At 37.4% G+C, this 18,342-nt stretch overlaps 1 protein-coding gene across 1 annotated transcript in view; it reads right to left on the bottom strand.

The window, feature by feature from the left end:
• TNFSF4 (tumor necrosis factor (ligand) superfamily, member 4) overlaps window positions 1–17,902 on the bottom strand; it is a 53,390-nt gene extending 35,488 nt beyond the window's left edge. The window contains exon 1 of the mRNA XM_012000414.1: window positions 17,786–17,902. The gene's annotated coding sequence lies outside the window, so the exon portion shown is untranslated. The remainder of the gene's footprint in view (window positions 1–17,785) is intronic.
• Between the last annotated feature and the right edge of the window lie 440 nt (window positions 17,903–18,342).

Raw genomic sequence — 18,342 nt, 5'->3', positions numbered from 1 at the left:
ATAATCCTCAAGAGACTAGTAAGAAACACTTGCTTGTAGACCATTTCACAACACCTGGGTTTCCCTGGAAATTCGTGACTATTTACCTTTAAAGATCATCTGTTTTGTTGGCATGAATATAGTGAAAAGGGGACACTTTTACACTGCTAGTGGGAATGTAAACTAGTAGAGGTTCCTTAAAGAACTAAAAGTAGAACTACCAGTTGATCCAGCAGTCTCACTACTGGGTATCTCCCCACAGGAAAAGAAGTCATTATATGAAAAAGGAACTTGCACACACATGTTTCTAGCAGCACAATTCACAACTGCAAAAATAATGAATCAGCCTAAATGCCCATCAATCAACAAGTGGATAAAGAAATTGTGATATAGATACACACACACACACACACACACATAAACACACACACACACCATGAAATACTACTCAGCCATAAAAAGGAATGAAATAATGGCATTTGCAGCAACCTAGATGAAATTAGAGACCATTATTATAAGTAACCCAGGAATGGAAAACCAAATATTGTATGTTCTCATTCATAAGTGGGAGCTAAGCTTTGAGGATGCAATGGCATAAGAATGATACAATGGACTTTGGGGACTCAGGGGAAATGGTGGGAGGGGCTGGGGGATAAAAGAGTAAACGCTGGGTACAGTGTACACTGCTCAGGTGATGGGTGCACCAAAGTCTCAGAAATTGCCACTAAAGAATTTATCCATGTAACCAAACACAACCTGTTCCCCAAAAACCTATTAAAACAAAAAAAGTCTTAAAGATTAAAAAAAAATAAAGATAACCTATTCACCTTCCCAAAACAAAGGGATTTCATTCAAAGTGGTTCTTCACAGTAGAAACCCAGCAACCTTCAAATATTGTTCTTTTGATGAAAATAAAGTTTTTTTTAAAAAAAGCAAAATTTCTTCTGCTACTCTGAGCCCCCAGATAAAACTGAATTGAATCTCAGGACTCAGAATATTTCTCTCAGAAAAAATTAAGGAGTAGTTAAAACATAAAGGAAATTAACCAGTTTTAAACATAGGTAGGTACTGCACACAGGCTTTGAATTTTGCATACTTTTCTCATTTGTACATTTTTTCATTACTAAAAACTATTTATTTAGTTTCTGCTAAAGAGCAAATACAATGCCTGCTCTCTTAGAGTTTATATTCCTGTTGGAGAAAACAGACAATAAATGTATGCACAGACAAATTAATAATCTTAGTGTTATGGACTGAATATTTATGTTCTCCAAAAATTCATATGTGGAAGCCTTAATCCTCAAGGTGATGGTATTTGGAGCCTTTGGTATGCAATTAGGTCATGAAGGTGGGGGTCCCATGATGAATTTAGTGCCCTTATTAGAAAAGACACGAGAAAGAGGATCTCTTTGCCACGTGAGGATATAACAAGAAGGTGGCCATCTACAAATCCGGACGAAGGCCCTTGCCAGACAATGAATCTTCTGGTGCCTTGATATTGAACTTCCTAGTTCTCCAGAACTATGAAAAATAAATGTTGTTTAAGCCACCCAATCTATAGGATTCTGTTATAGCTGCCTGAACTGATGAAGACAATTAAAAAGTGGTTAAATGCTGTGACCCACATACTCACACTCACCAAAAAAAAAAATAAACAAACCCAAAACCCACAGAGTAAAGAAATAGTGACAAGAAGGGGCACCACTTTGATTGGGCCATCAAAGGCCTCTCTGTGGAGATGATAGTGGAGCAAAGCCTTCACATGGGTCAGTCAGGGAAAGAGCTAGGGGAAGAACATTCTAGGCAGTAGGGCTGGTACTGGTAAGTCTGAAAGCCCTAAGACAAAAACAACTTTGGCATGCTTGAAGAAGAGAAAGTGGTTACAGCAGAGTAAAGTAGGGGTGAAGGACAAGTAAGTAATAGGCTATAGCATTAACAAGTAGGCAGGGGCTAGACTGAATGGAGCCTTTGGATCATGAATTTTGTGGAAAACCATTGGAAGGTTTCAATTAGGAGAGTGATTTCAGATTCATGTTTTTAAAAGCCAGTTGGCTTTTGCGTAGCAAAACAGACCACAATGGAATAGGAGTTAAAGCAGAGAGATGAGTTAAAGGACTGTCAGATAAGATGTAAAGTGGCCCAGATAAGATGTAAAGTGCCTTGACTACTAGGCCCCGGCAAAAGAGATGGTGACAAATTACCAGATCTGGGAAATACTTTGGAGGCAGAGCAATAAGATTTACTGGATTAGATATGGCAAGTAATGGAAACTAAGGCATCAATGATAACTTGTATGTCATTGGGCTGAGTAACCGTGTGGTGGTGTCATTGACTGAGATTAAGGGGAAGACCAGAGAGGAGCAGATAGGGAGAGGCGGTTTGCAAATGAAGAGCTCAGTTTTTGCACAGCTCCCCATATAAGCACCACAATAATTATCCAAGAGTCATTTTCTTTTACTCATTTTATAGGCAAGGAAACTAAAGCACAGAGAGGTCATGCCACTTGGCCGAAGTCACTTGGCTAACTCATTTTATGTGATATTTTTCTCTACACATAACATAGAGGTTAAGGTTGCTGAATCCTAATCTTAGGGCCACTATGTACTAGTTGTATGACCCTTGGGCAAGTCACTTACTCTAAACCTTGATTTTTCTCCTCTTAAAGTTGGAAGTTTTCTGTCAAGACTTTATGTAAGGGTTAAGTGAGCAAAGCAGGCAATGTGCATGGCATAGCATATAATAAGTGTTCAATAAATATTAGCTATTATTATAGTCAGTCATCTCCAAAGCTACAGTAGCATTATAATCCTGGATTTACTCCAAATAAAATGACCCATCAAGGAGGTAGATTTTCTCCCTCTAATAGGCCACCAGTGTGTGGTCCTTCTCTTACTTCTTATTGTTTTGACTACAGATCAGAATGAAAACCTTGATCTCCTATGATGGGTACTCTCCCATGGGTGGGTGGGTAGGGAGTACTAAATGAAACCTAAAATAAAGCCTGACTAAGTAAAGGAAACATTTGAGGCAAAAGACAAGATATGAAAACTTCACCAAAAGGGACTGAAATGACAAAGGGAAAAAGTCCCAACCTTAATCAGGGAAAGTTAGTTGCATCAATAAAGAAAAATAACCACATTCGATACAATCAGGCAATTGAGATCTTGATACTGGAAGGCCAAAGGTTGGGAGTATTCAAGAGCATTTCCCCAAGACTGACCTCACAGGAAGGACTGGTTTAAAATTAGCAAGATTTAGAGGTTTTAGGTTAAATGCATACAAATTTCCTTCCCTGAGCCCTCATAGGTGCAGCAGCCTCTTCCATCAAGCAAAGTACATCCTAACATATGAATGCCTTTGTGATGTGATCCCTCGTCTATCATAGTACATACTTTGGCAAGAAGGAGCTACAATGAAAAATCAATGCCCACTAAGGTTGGAAGGAAGGTGATCCTTCTGAACAGTCACCATAATGGTGTCTTTTTAATAGCTGTTAAAGGTGAAATGAAAATATGATCGTTAAAACTGACACAAAAAGCTATCAGAGGAAGTAGGGTAAAAGCAAGACCATGGTGAGACATGTAGAAATGAATCATCAAATTGTAATGCCTCTTTTCAGTAATATAGGGCCTGCTTCTACCCCAGACCAAGGCCCATCCTTGACAAGACTTTCTCTAGTTCAAGCCTGGCTATACCTCTGGGTGGAGTCTCTGGTTCCTGCAGTCTGGGGAGACAGTCTAATGTAATGGTTAAGAGCAACAGCTTTGGAGACAGGCTGCCTGAATCTGAATCCCAGCTTGCCTCAAGCTTTTCAGCCATAATGGAAGAATTATGGAAGTAACTGGGCAAATTACCTAACATTTTTAAGCCTTGGTTTTCTTATTAATAAATGTGGGAAAGAGTGTAATGACTGTAACTGGTACCTCAATTCACAGGGTTGCTGTGAGATGATGAGATAATGCATGTAAAGTACCTGGCACGCAGCTTTTAACAAGCATTTACACTTGTTATATTATTGTCTGGAGTTTCATTCTGGCTGGACCAGGGTTTCTTTCTGGTGGCAATGAACATTTCTTTAAAATTCTCAGTCACAACTTTGTTCCATTTCAATTCATTTCTATTGCTTACCACCACTCTAGAAAATATTTATTGAGTACCTAAGTCCACCCCTGCCAAAAAAAAAAAAAAATAAGCTAAAGAAAATAGTGAGGGAAACCATTGCATAAAGTCCCAAGAATAAAAATAGAGGGAAAAGACAATCAGGTAAAGGTGGATTTCAGAAGTTCACTGGAAGAGATGAATCAGTGAAGAGGGCCAAGAAAGACCATCTCTAGTTCTATTCGCATGCCTACAAAAGTTAGGATAACTTTTAAATGTCATAAAGAGTTGGAACTTTTCCTTGTGTATTACTTTGTTGCCCTGTCTTCCTTTTCCTAGATATATCTTAGAAACCTACACAACCAGAAAAAGAGTGTATTGTTTTGTACAATTCAAACGAGTAGGAAAGAAGGGGGTGGGGGAAACTCTATCATGCCTCGTATCTTGTTCCAGCAAGAGCTCCAGACAAAGGAGAGAAACCCCAGGGGAAAGAATGGGTGGTGGCCGAAAGCAGAACACAGGATAGTTAACCTTGGGGACCCCCAGATGATGAAAAAGACATACACCAGGGGGTTGCCTGGGGGATGCCTGTCAACTCAGCAATAACACTGCAAGGACATGCTCTAGCCCAAAGCCCCCAGGTGATTTCCTCCTCAGAAAAGGCAACCTAGGATCATGCCAGACCCACTAGACTAGAGAGTAAAAGGCCCTAAGCAGCACTAGGGTAATTTATTGTCCAAACAGGACATTTTCAGAGAGAGAGGGAAGATCATAACAAAGCTGTGCCAACAGGTTACATCAGAACTATCCAGGCATCCTAGTAAGTGTCCATTGCCCTACTCCATGCACAAACACAAAACTAGAAGACTAGATGTATGCTCAGGATTAGAGAAATAAACGAGGATCGATAAGTGATGAGGAAGGAAACAAACATTTTCTAAAAGCACTAATTGGTATGCAAGCCCTGTGTGGAATACTGTATATTCATGATCTAATTTAATCCCTGCAGAGTGGGAATTAGAAGGGAAGTGATGCAGCTGGAATGTGAATGCTCAATGACTGTCTGAAACTAAAACACTTCATTTTTTTATGCCTCATGCTACCTCCTGGTCCCAGCACTTATCCCCTCATTGGTAGGCCATAATTATGGTAGTTGCTCTTATTGAGGGCTTTGAAAACTCTTGCTGAGCATTGCATGTGGTAACTCATTAAACTGTCAGAAACATGCAAGGCAATAAGGAAAATCAGGTTCCGAGAGGTTAAGTAACTTCCCTGAGGTTAGACACTAGTAAGCACTGGTTAGACACTGAGTAAGACAAACTCAGGTCTGTCTGGCTACACAGCCAGTGCTCCCACTCCCTAAGCTATAGTGAAGAGTAATGCAATTAAACTGAGTGTATGGGAGTAGCCTTGCAATGCTATACAGCATGAACAGATGAAGAGAGAGCATGGCCACAGAATCACACTTTCTACCCAAACCTTAGCTCCAGCCAAGCCTGTCCTCCCTGCCACCTAGACCCTCTGTCCACCACGTTTCTTGCCACATCTTTGCAATTAATTGACTACACTGTTCTCCCATCTGGCAATCATCTCCCCTTCCTCTCTGATATTCAAAAACTAGTCTCCCTCACGGTTTGGTTTTATTTCTGCCACAGTGTTTTTTATTAGTGTAGTTCTGTTTCCTGCCTGTCCTGGCTATTTTTCTTTGTATAGAGACTCTAACCAACTTTCAGAACTATGTCTCATACTCCCCTTGTCATCCACAGCAACCAGGAAGTGAAGGTTATGTGGTAAAAGGTTGGTTAAATACTACTGGATTAGTTTGAATGTTTACAGAGGACCTTCTCCAGGCACTAAAAGAGGAATTTAAAGAGGAATTACCCAGGAGAAAGAGAAGTCACACTTTCTCACTCATACTTATCTTCTCTAAGTCTTTCCTGACTTCTAAACATCACCAATTCTCAGTTTTCGTAGGTTATGGTGGAATGGAAAAGTCATTGAAAATAGAAAATCATAAATAATCCACAAATTTTCATCTGATCATTAACTTTCTTCTCCTTATTTTGGGACAAACTTTTTAAATGACCCCTTTCTCTACATATGTGTATGCTTGGCTTTGTCCTTGGTACAGATGTTTTTGCATTGCACCAAAATTTACTAAACACCATCTTTCACAAGAAAAGGGACTAAAGTGTTTCTCTTGACCGACGCTATTTTCAGTACCTGGCATATGTGGGTGTTTTAAGTATTCTCTGAATGAATGAGGCCCAAATGACTGATGACTGTCTCAGCAAATGCTAGGTTAGACAGATAATACCGAGGACTAGCTTCCCTTAATAATTCCTGGATGCTATGTAAGGCGTCAGAACTTAGGTGCAACCAGAGTAAAAAGAGGAACCATGAATGGAAATTAAATTGCTATATCTCAGACCAAAATACATGATGGTCAAAAATAGAAATAGAAAGACAAAAATTAGGTTGGTTAAAATTCTTGAACACAGAGACTGTGGATGGAGAATCATACCAACTACAGATATGAAGGAGAAATAAGAATTTTTCTAATCATCCTACTAGAAAACATAAACATAAAACAGGCTATTAAGCACCTTGTAGTCTAGTAAATTCTTACTGTGTTTTATTCATTTTTAAAAATAAATTTATTGTATCTGAACTTACAAAATGTGAGTATTGATATGTCATCTCTTTTAAGTTAAAGAATGAATCAGGTATTTATTTGGGTAGGTATAATTTATCAGACCTAATTATATGTACATAATCCTTTTCTTCATGTTTTTTTCAGACTATTATCACACAATAATTTTTTGGGTAAATGTTCATTAAACAGATTATCAGTTTTCCCCAAAAATCCATTCTCCTCTTATTCTTAGGCCCTTTATTATCCAGTTAGAGACATTTCCCATATTTACTGGCAGTTGGGTATGGCCACATGATTTCTATCTCTCCAATGCAATGTGGGGGGATGTGATATGTACACACCTTCTATCTTACTTATTCAAAAGGAAATTGCTTGCCCTGGACTTTCTCTCTTTTCCCTTTTTTTGTACTAAAACACAAATATGCCATATGATTCAGCTTTGACTATGCAAATGAGCATCACTCCCTACAAGAAAGCAGAGATATAGGGAACCTGGATCCATGATTGACCTCAAAGAGCTAGATAGTTACATGAGATATAAACTTCTTTCATCTTTAAATCACTGTATTTGGGTGTCACTTTTTCAGCACCTTAGCTTTTTCCATAATTAATACAGTTAGAGAGACAATTAAAGATTCATCAGTTTTCTCAAGGGCTCTCTTAATCTTTATGTTTCAAAATCAGTCTCCTTTGAATCATTTAGTCATGTTATCATCTCAACTAATTCACTGTTCTTCAGCTGTTAACTGATCTGACTCTGCCAGAGACTCCTTTTTCAAAAGCTTTAAGTGCAGTTTAAGTATTTCTCTAATTTTACTTTCACTGAATTTTTGATATCTTGACTCTCTTACAACATTTGCAGTTTTACTTATTACACAGTTTACTTTGCATTCAAATGTTTACAATCATGGACATAGAGAAATGGGGAAGGATGCTTATATGAGAACTAATTTCATTATTAGCCAGTTCATTAATGAATATTTTATATTGTGAGAACCTTTGCTTCCTTTATGACCTAACTGCAAGGACTTGGATAATACAACTTAAGTGCTCATCATACTTGAGAATAATTCAAGAGATGTTCAGGAAAAGGAACATCTAGTCTATTCTTTTAGTGGTGAACCTAGTTTTTGTGTGTGTGTGTATTTGTTTTTTACAGACATACTTAACAAGCTCTAAATTTCATAAATATTTTTACCCTTCTCTCAAACACTATAAAGACCTTAGAATGTTTAAATCTAATTAATGCCACTCCATGAATTTAAATATTTTAGCTGCATAGTATTTTGGTTCTCTCTTATTTTGATTTTTTCCACCAATTGAGCATTATAATTATTGTTATTTTATATTCTCAGTATTTACTTATATTTGATTACATATTTGATCATCATTTCTTCTTGCATCTCAGACTTTCCATTCATCCACAAATCCCTGAGAAGACTGGTCTAGTTATAAATTATCAGGATGAATTTTTCTTCTTTCCCCCAACACTGAAGTAAAGCCAGATGAGTTTCCCTGTTTTCTAATTCTACGGGACAGATTTGTTTTTAGTTTAACCTTAAACTGAGGACATAGCTCTCTGGTATCCAAATTTTATTTGTGGGTCTCTTATTAGATCCCCACCTTAGACAAACCTTAGGCTTTATCCCTTGTCTTCTAAGTCCTGTACATCCATCAGAACAAAATTTCAAGGCTATCAAGGTTTGTCAGATACTCTTAGATGAAATTTTCTTTGATGCTCATTTGCCTTTGAGGTGCCCACTTTCACTTAGTTTTTAACCTCTGTGGATGCCTTCCTCTCTTGCTGACACAAAGATGGACTTTAAAAAATATTCTTCATATTCTATCCATTTCTTCTGGTTATTTTCAGCAAGAGAATAACCATCAATAACTAACCTCCCTGTCTCTGGAACTGGCAATCTGCAATTCCTTGTTTTAAATTATTGATATTTTTCTAAATAAGGAATCTGCCACAGTGTAATAATAATAATAGTTGTATTAGCCACTAATAATAATAGCTAATATGAACATTATGCTGGGTACTGTGAAATGTGTTTTTCTTATATAAAGTCATCTAATCCTTACAATACCACTGCAAAGTGAAACCCAGATAATCTGACTCCAGAGCCCATGTTATTAACTACTACACATTCTGCCTACGGGGACATGAACAACAAAAAAGCTTCAATTCCATATGTATAGGAGGAAAATTATGCAAATCTTTCCTAATTTAATGCAACCAGTGAAAACTCCACAGGCATGCCAGGAATTGTCTTTCCAATACTGGGAATGGGTTACACACAGCCTTATGATGGGCTCTGTGCTTGGCTGAGATACACCAGCTGCATAGATGGGGTTGCAGGTACAACCTAAAGCCAAAATGGTGATCATGTTTTATTATATATGTCACGTCCTTAATGCAGAGTGCCTATATTGGACCCAGCTTTGAGAAGGACACTGAGGCTGCCTGTGATCCCAGTGAGAAAGAGAGTTATAACTGCTTGTTAGTGTCTGCCATGGAGTAAGATGCAGAAGTGCCATCTTTGGGATATTCCTGACCTAAAGACGTGGAGCAGGGAAAACCCCAATCCTTGAGTTGGATCTTCCTGCCACCTACCCTGGCCAACTGAGCCAACCTTCCCCAACCCCCTAAGTTCTGCCTCAGATCTCCTCTCCTTGTCATACTTACAGTAAATGAAAAGACATACACAAATGGGTCTAAAATACTTCTCTCTCCACAGTTCCTTCCTTTGGGTTGCATCTCATCTGACTTTAATACAGCTCTGCATATAAACTGACTCACGTCTTCAGAACTGAGAAGAAAATAGGGTCAGCAGAATAAAAAATGAACTTAGAGGATATGAACCTTTGTAGAAAGTCTGTTCTAAGTGGAAACTGTCTTGGTTTTTTCTGTGCTTTCTAAATACTGGGAGGTATTTCGAGTATAGTGGCAAGAAATGGAAGTCCTGAAATCAGTCTGCTGGGGTTTGATTCTTAACTTTACAATGCACAAGCTTATTTGACTTTGGGTAAGTTACTTAAGCTTTCTAAGCCTATGTTCCATCATCTATAAGATGGAAATATAATGTTACCTATAGTATAGAGTTGTTTGTAGACCAGCAATTCCCAAACTTTTTTTTAATCTCAGGACTTCTTTATACTCTTAAAAATTATTGATAACTCTTAAGAGCTTTTATTTATATGTGTTACATCTATTGATATTTACCACAGCAAAAATTAAAACAGAATTTTAAAAATATTCATTTAAAAAATAAACTTTATTACATGTTAATGTAAATAAATTTTTTATAAAAATAACCCTTTTCTAAAAATTTGATGAGTAGAGTTTTTCACTTAGATTTTTAAAAAATCTAGCTTAATAAAAGACAACTCGATTCACATGTCTGCTGCATTCAATCTGTTGTGACATGCTGTTTTGGCTGATGTGTATGAAAAAAATACTACGACTGACTACAGATGTGTAGTTAGAAATGAGGGAAGTACTTTAATATTCTTTTCAGATAATTTGAATATTATCATTTGATTACACACTAAAACTCAACAAGTAGTTTCTTAAAGGTTAGTTGCCAGGTAGAATCTAAAATCATGTCGATGAACTTATGATACTATCACAATAAGATCCATTAATATCTTGCATTTTGAAAGGATCCTTTATCCATACCTAAATTTGTAGTATAATACATTGGTCATTTTTAAAATGTTGGTTCACTGAGTTATCCAGGTCTTCCAAACATTTACCCATTGCATCATGCAATACCAAAAACTAAAAATTAAATTTTAAAAAAAATCACATGGTCAAAGCAAAGTCAAAGGGGGGAAATATCCTTCCATGTAGTTCCACCTTTTCACAGAGTAGAATTTCCCTAAGAATGTGGTTTCAGGGAAAAACCAGGGCCACCAATGCAATATACTACAAATTATATCTAAGATCATGTCCATCTCTAATAAAAATTACTGTGTATTTTAAATTGAAAGGATTATCCATGTGGTTTTCAAAAATATTAAGACTGTTGTTTATTTCTATAATTTTTTTCAACTTCACTTGAACCAATAAAAGGAAAGAAAGAGGAACAAAGAGAGGCAATGAGAAAATTATGAAAATGAGAAGGAAGAGTGGCATAGGGTGTGGAATGAGGGATGTGAAAAAGAAGGTGGCGGGGAAGGAAGAGGGGAAGAGAGATGTGAGAGAGAATGGACAGGTAAGAAAATGAGGAAGGGACATTAGAGGGAAAGGAAAAGAAGGAAGGGAAGAAATTAATGACTGTGTTTGTTCTTAGAGAGCCCCATCAAAATGCAACCCGGACCATCAAGTTGTTAGAAGCCCACTAGACAAAAATTTCGCTCATTCCTAGGAACTAGGTTTATACAATAAATCTACTGTGATTCTACCCAGAATAAGCTAGATGGGAATGATAGTTTAATACACACTAAATTTTTAATCTTTCCATAAAACTGATTTAGTATTAAATGTTTAATTATTTTAAATCTTGCAAAGTTTTTTACTATAGAACAAACCAAGTTGCTTAGAAGATTGACTGTGTCTAAAAATTGAAAGTAAAATTTTAAAGCATACTCTTTAAATTATTAAATTTATTTTTGACCACACTTTCAGGCCATATTTATAGTGCTACTTCATCTTTTCACATTTACTGACTAGTGTTGGCACTTTCAGACTATCAGTCTTTGATGTGATACTAATTTTGACAAGGATATTAAAGTGTTTCTAGCTTTTTGTCCTATTTTCATTTTGTATACACTTCTCATATTGGTATATGTCTTCTTTATTAAATATTTTCTATACTATAATTTTAGGCCTAGAAAAAAGAAATGTGTGAAGAGGTCACCTAACTTAGCAAACAAGAAAAAAAAAGTCTTCCAATGTCTTTATTTTTATTAAAGTGTTATTATGACAAAGGTTAAGAGATGTTTATAACTAGAGTTAGAAAGCTACTTAACCTCTAGAAAACAGCCAAGAATCTGAAACCAGAATGATTAATACTTTCCATCTGTTGAGCTTGTAAACTCTGAAACTGGTTTGAACCAATTTGTATTTGGAGGCAAGTGAAGTGTAGGAGGTTAGAGCACAAACACTTAGGCATCTGGGTTCCAGCCCAACTCTGCTACTGATTACCTGGACAAGTGACCTAACCTCCCTATCCTTCTCTTGCCTTATCCATAATAGAAGGATATCAGAAAACCATAGACCTCTAAGCTTTATTGCAGCATTACTGTCTTACAAAATATCCTTTGTCAATTTTCACTGAGTTTTCTTCTTCTTGTTGCCACCTAATCCATTAAAAGTCTTGAGTTTTTTTCAACCTTTGCTATCATCAGGCTTAATTATCTGTCAATGGTACAGATCCCAAAGCATCCATTAGATGAACATTGAAAACAAATCCTTTACTTCCAGGGAAAGAAAAATCCAGAAGTCTGGAATGCATTTGATGTGGTAGGCACTGTGCTAGATGTGTCGTAGATCATGTTGTTTAATCTTTACTGCAATTCTTTGAGGGAAATTTAATTATCTTTTTTAACAGAAAAATTCAACTAAATTTACTAAGTTGCCCAAAGTCACTAACTCCTTCATTCATTCATCCATTTAATAAATATTTACAACTGCTTGCCCTAAGCCAAACATTAATTAAGGAAAAGACTATAAAAGAGTATTCAAATGAAAAAAAAAAAAAAGCCAAACAACTAATGTAATGGGTGATTATAAGAACTATGAAGAAAAGAAGTGGAAGCTAAGGAGTCAAGGGAGGCCTACATGATACGAAAGAGAGATTCAGGCAAAGATTTGGAGAAAAGGAACAGCACGCACAACAATCTGGAGACAGAAACACAGCCAGCAAGTAGTGGAGCTAGGACGTAAAATCAGGTCTGTTACATGCAAGTTTTTGTGCCTTTCCATCACGCCCACAAAATGAAAATGCACTTCATTTATTTCTGTGGAATCAGCTGTGAGGATAAAAATTTCAATATATCTTCGGCAAAAAACAAATTTGTACTCCATCATTACTGAAGATAGTAGTCTAGAAAAGAAGGCTTCAAAGGCTTCTGATTAAAAATGAAGAAAACTTTTCCAGACTGAGCTGTAGAGAAGCTTGTAGAAGCACCTTCTCTTGAAAAGAAGCTCAAGATACAGATCATATAAGGTGTTGATGAATAAGAATGTGTTCCAGCCCTAGAGGCTTTGAGACTCATAATTTAGTGGAAAAATTCATTTTTTCCAGACATCACATTATTAAAATGAATGCAAAGAGAGGAATGAGGTATTACTTTTCTTAGAGGGCTTTATAACTTTTACTTGTTCATTAACTTCTACTTTTAGAATCAGAGAATCATGGCATTTCAGGTTGAAAAAGAACTTTTCCTATGATATGTCCCATTGGAATACATTGACCGTCCGTCGATCCTACCACCACCCTACTTAGACTCACAGCATTGCTCAGTGATTTCAGAATCAATATGCTAAAGTCCATGTCTGCAAATCTGCTAGCCAGCTCCCAGGTACAACAGCAAACACTGATCACCTCCCTCCTTGTAAGTCAACCTTCCTTCATGTATATAGCTGTCCCCCTTCCAGGTCCACCCTCTGCTCCCCTCAGGGTCCAGCCATGGAACTTTCTATATTGATCCTCCTTCTGCAACTCTTCACCTAGCCTGCCTTGTTCTCTAATGTTATCTGTCCTTCCTGAGAATGCCTGATTTGTTTCCTACCCACAGTCTTTCCCAGACTGTACTCACATTCCCCTCCACTCAAGAGCAACTTCCACCCTCCAGGAATTTGTATCTCATCTATTTACTATGATTAGACAGACAGCCTAGCAAATTTTTTCAGAGTAACTGGAATGTCATGTGATCCTGAAAGAAGAGACTGAACTGGCATGTGGGGAGGAAGAAGGATGGGATGGATAACTTCAGACCTTTTCTAATATAGCAAAGTCTACAGCCTCAAGGCACAGAGAAGAGAACAATCATCCATTGCTTGATAGCACCTTCAAGCCCCTTAAGAGGAAACAAGATTTACATAAAATATAGAATCATTTGTTGGGACTGGTAGGTGCTATTGATGCATATATTTTTATGCTGAAAAGCCATTCCTTTCCTAAGTAATTTAAATTCAGATCAGAAACTAATTACAAGCCATTCGAGTCAATAATCTGACTAACCATCCATCCCCAGCCTCTGTGTGTTTTAGTTACTTTTGAGTATTTCTGCCAGTAGTCTCCTCATCTCAGCTTCAACACTCAATGGTCAGCGTTCATCACCTTCCTATAGAATCAATTCCATCTATAGATTACTCTAGGAAACACCTTCCTTGCAATGTCTTCAAATCCAGCTTCTGATCCTTGGTTCTCTTATATTTGTAAGTTAAGTGCCTAGGAAATCCAAGGCACAGTGTTTTCTGGAGCTTCCTGTGAAGCAAGCATCAAAAAAAAGAAGAAGATATGGTGCAGGGCTCAGTGATAAAATAAGGGGTAGAAGAGCTAGAAAAAAAGATGTTAAGAAATGTTTTGCATGTGTACCCCCATGTTTATTGTGGTACCCCATGTTTATTATTTATTCACAATAGCCAAGATATGGAATCAACCGAGGTCTCCAACAGCAGATGAATGGATGGAGAAAATATGGTATACATACACACTGGGCTATTATCTAACCATAAAACCAATAAAATCCTGCCATTTGCAGCACCATGGATGGAACAGGAGAACATAATATTAAGTGAAAGTAGCCAGGAACAAAAAACTAAACACCAGATATTTTTACCCACATGTGGAAGCTAAAAAAAGTTGATCTCATAGAAGTACAGAATAGAATAAATGGAGGATATTAGAGACTGGGAAGGGTAGAAGGAAAAGGGAATTAGGAAGAGGTTTGATATCACTTGGATGCAAGGTTCATTCAACATACATGATATGGTTGGGCTGTGTCCCCCACTAAAACTCACCTTGAATTGTAATAATACCCATGTGTCAAGGGTGGAGCCAGATGGACATAATTGAGTCATGGGGGTGATTTCCCCCATACTGTTCTCATGGTAGTAAATAAGTCTCATGAGAGCTGATGGTTTTATAAACGGAAGTTGTCTAGCCCAAGCTGTCTTGCCCACTGTCATGTAAGATGTGCCTTTGTTCCTCCTTTGCTTTCCACCATGACTGTGAGACCTCCCCAGCCATGTGGAACTGTGAGTTCATTAAACCTCTCCTTTATAAATTACCCAGTCTCTGCTATGTCTTTATTAGCAGCGTTAGAACAGACTAATACAATATGCAAATCAGTAAATGTGATTCATCACATAAACAGAACTAAGGACAAAAACTACATGATTGTCTCAATGGATGAAGAAAAGGCTTTTGATAAAATTCAATATCCAAGGAACATACTTTAAAATAATAGGAGCCATATATGACAAACCTACAGCCAACATCATACTGAATAGGCAAAAGCATTTCCCTTGAAATCCAGAATAAGTGTCCACTCTCACCACTCCTATTGAACATAGTGTTGTAAGCCTAGGCCAGAGCAATCAGGCCAGAGAAAGAAACAAAAGGCATGCAAATAGGAAGAGGAAGTCAAACTATCCCTGCTTGCAGATGACATGATTCTATATCTAGAAAATCCCGTAGTCTCAGCCCAAAAGCTCCCTGGGCTGAAAAGCAAGTTCAGCAAAGTTTTAGGATACAAAATCAATGTACAAAAATCAGTATCATTCCTATATACTAATAGCATCCAAGCTGAGAGCCAACTCAGGAATGTAATCCCATTCACAATTGCCACAAAAAGAATTAAATGCCTAGTAATACAGTTAATTAGAGAAGTGAAAGACCTCTACAATGAAAATTACAAAACGTTGCTCAAAGAAATCAGAAATGACATAAACAAATGGAAGAATATTTCATGATCATTGATAGGAAGAATCAACATCATTAAAATGGCCATACTTCCCAAAGCAATTTACAGATTCAATGCTTTTCCTATCAAACTACCAATGACATTCTTCACAGAACTAGAGAAAACTACTCTAAAATTCATATGGAACCAAAAATGAGTCACAATAGCCAACGCAATCCTAAGCAAAAAGAACAAAGCTAGAGTAATCACATTGCCCAACTTCAAACTATACTACAAGGCTACCAAAACAGCATAGTACTGGTATAAAAACAGACACATAGAACAATGGAACAGAATAGCGAGCCCAGAAATAAAGCTACACACTTACAACCATATGATCTTTGACAAAGTTGACAAAAACAAGCAATGGTAAAAGGACTTCCTATTCAATAAATGGTGCTGGGATAACAACCTAGCCATATGCAGAAGACTGAAAATGGAACTCCTCCTTACACCATAAGAAAAATCAACTCAAGATAAATTAAAGACCTAAATGCAAAACCTAAAAATTTAAAAATCCTGGAAGATAACCTAGGCAATACCATGCTGGACATAGAAAATTGCAAATATTTCACAAAAAAATGCCAAAAGCAATTGCAATAAAGCAAAAATTGGCAAATGGGACCCTAAAGAAGCTCTTGAACTAACGAGCTTCTTCACAACAAAAGAAACTGTCAGAGTAAACAGACAACCTACAGAATGGGAGAAAAATATCTGCAAACTCTACATCTGACAAATGTCTAATATCCAAAATGTACAAGGAACTTAAACAAACATACAAGCAAAACAAAAACAACCACTTTAAAAAGTGGGCAAAGGACATGAACAGACACTTTTCAAAAGAAGACATACATGTGGCCAAGAAACATGAAAAATATTCAATATCACTAATCATTAGAGAAATAAAAATCAAAACCACAATAAGATCCCATGTTACACCAGTCAGAATGGCTATTATTAAAAAGTCAAAAAATAACAGATGCTCATGAGATAGTAGAGAAAAGGGAATGCTTATACACTACTGGTGGGATTGTAGATTTGTTTAGTCATTGCGGACTGAACTCAGTTTTCTCACCTGAAAATGCAGGGAGACGTTTTAGAGGCAAAAAAGAAAGGATATTAGATGAGCCCTAAGACCTTAGGGGGATATAGAACAAAATAATGGGCTTTGACATCATTCAAATTTAAACTCCAATTCTGCCACTTTGTGTGTGTGATCTTCTGTCACTGAGAACATGTTAAACTTCCCTGAGCCTGTTATCTCCAAGATGTTGATGGTGATTGCCACCTCAATGAACTACTGTATAATTAAATGATGCCTCAAATATGCATTCTGGGCACTCAAGAAATGCAGCTTTTCCTTTCTTCCTTCTTTCGGTAATCCACTCCAGTATTTAACATGTCCAATTCACATCACAGCTATGCCTGCCCTCCAGCGCAGGAACAAAAATCTGCTGGCCCAAAGATCTATTCATAACTGCTGACACCCCAAATTAATAGCATCAATTTTGAACTTTCAGAAGGAAGTAAATAAGCCACGGTGAGAGGACAGTTAAGAAAAACTCCCTATAGATTTGGGTTTTGCCCTCTCAGTCTTTCAGGGTAACCAAGACCCGGATAAATGCAGGACATAGGAATCTTAGTTCTTCTCTCAGCTGAAATCATCTGTCCACCCACAGTGTCACAACAAATAAGGCCTCTGATATTTATGAAAAGTTTTCAACATTTTCTGTCACTTTTTTCCCCCTAACTTCATTCTTGCAAAGACCCTCCAGGGCAGGTAGAGCAGATCCTGTTATCCTTATCTAACAGAAGAGATGTCTGTGATCAAGCATCTTGGAACAGAGCTGAAAGAAAGGTACAGGTCTCTTGTCTTCCACTCCAAGTTTCTTTCTGCTAAATCATGATGTCTTCCATGCCTATTTGTCCTCACTGGGAGAAGTCCAAAGTGACAATAAGAGAATTGGCTCAGTGGGACCGGGCACGGTGGCTCACACCTATAATCCCAGCACTTTGGGAAGCTGAAGTGGGCAGATCGCTTGAGGCCAGGAGTTCGAGACTAGCCTGGCCAACATGGTGAAACCTCATCTCTACTAAAACCACAAAAAATTAGCCAGGCATAGTGGCACATGCCTGTAATCCCAGCTACCTGGGAGGCTGAGGCAGGAGAATCACTTGAACTTGGAGGTGAAGCCTGCAGTGAGCAGACATCACGCCACTGTACTCTAGCCTAGGTGACAGAGCACGACTCTGTCTCAAGAAAAGAAAAGAAAAAAGAGAATTGGCTCAGTGGTTGAGTCAACCTCCAAAAGTCAGTTTCCTACTACCTGGTCGCCACATTCAACAACCAGCTTCCTTCCTTCTTTCTTTCCTTCCTCATTCCTTCCTCCCTACCTTTTTTATTTCTTAAGAATAAGTACACAGAATTGAGTTAAATCAAACCCCATTTTGTGGCACACTATCATTATCAGTCAAGGTAAAGCCTCTTGTTAATTATATCTTACTTTATTATATTTTTATCTTTATTTCCTATCTATAATCCCACTTCCTTTTCCCCTCCATAGACATTCTCTTTCCAATCCACCTTTCAAATATCTACTTAGAGATATTCTTAAAATATATGGCATGTTTCATGTTGGAGTTTCAATTTAAATAAAAGCGATTATATCTAAGTGTTATCCTGTTTCTCA

Source organism: Mandrillus leucophaeus, unplaced genomic scaffold, assembly GCF_000951045.1.
Source record: "Mandrillus leucophaeus isolate KB7577 unplaced genomic scaffold, Mleu.le_1.0 Scaffold629, whole genome shotgun sequence".
Lineage (NCBI taxonomy): Eukaryota > Metazoa > Chordata > Mammalia > Primates > Cercopithecidae > Mandrillus > Mandrillus leucophaeus.
This window is presented reverse-complemented; position numbering and strand designations above follow the sequence as displayed.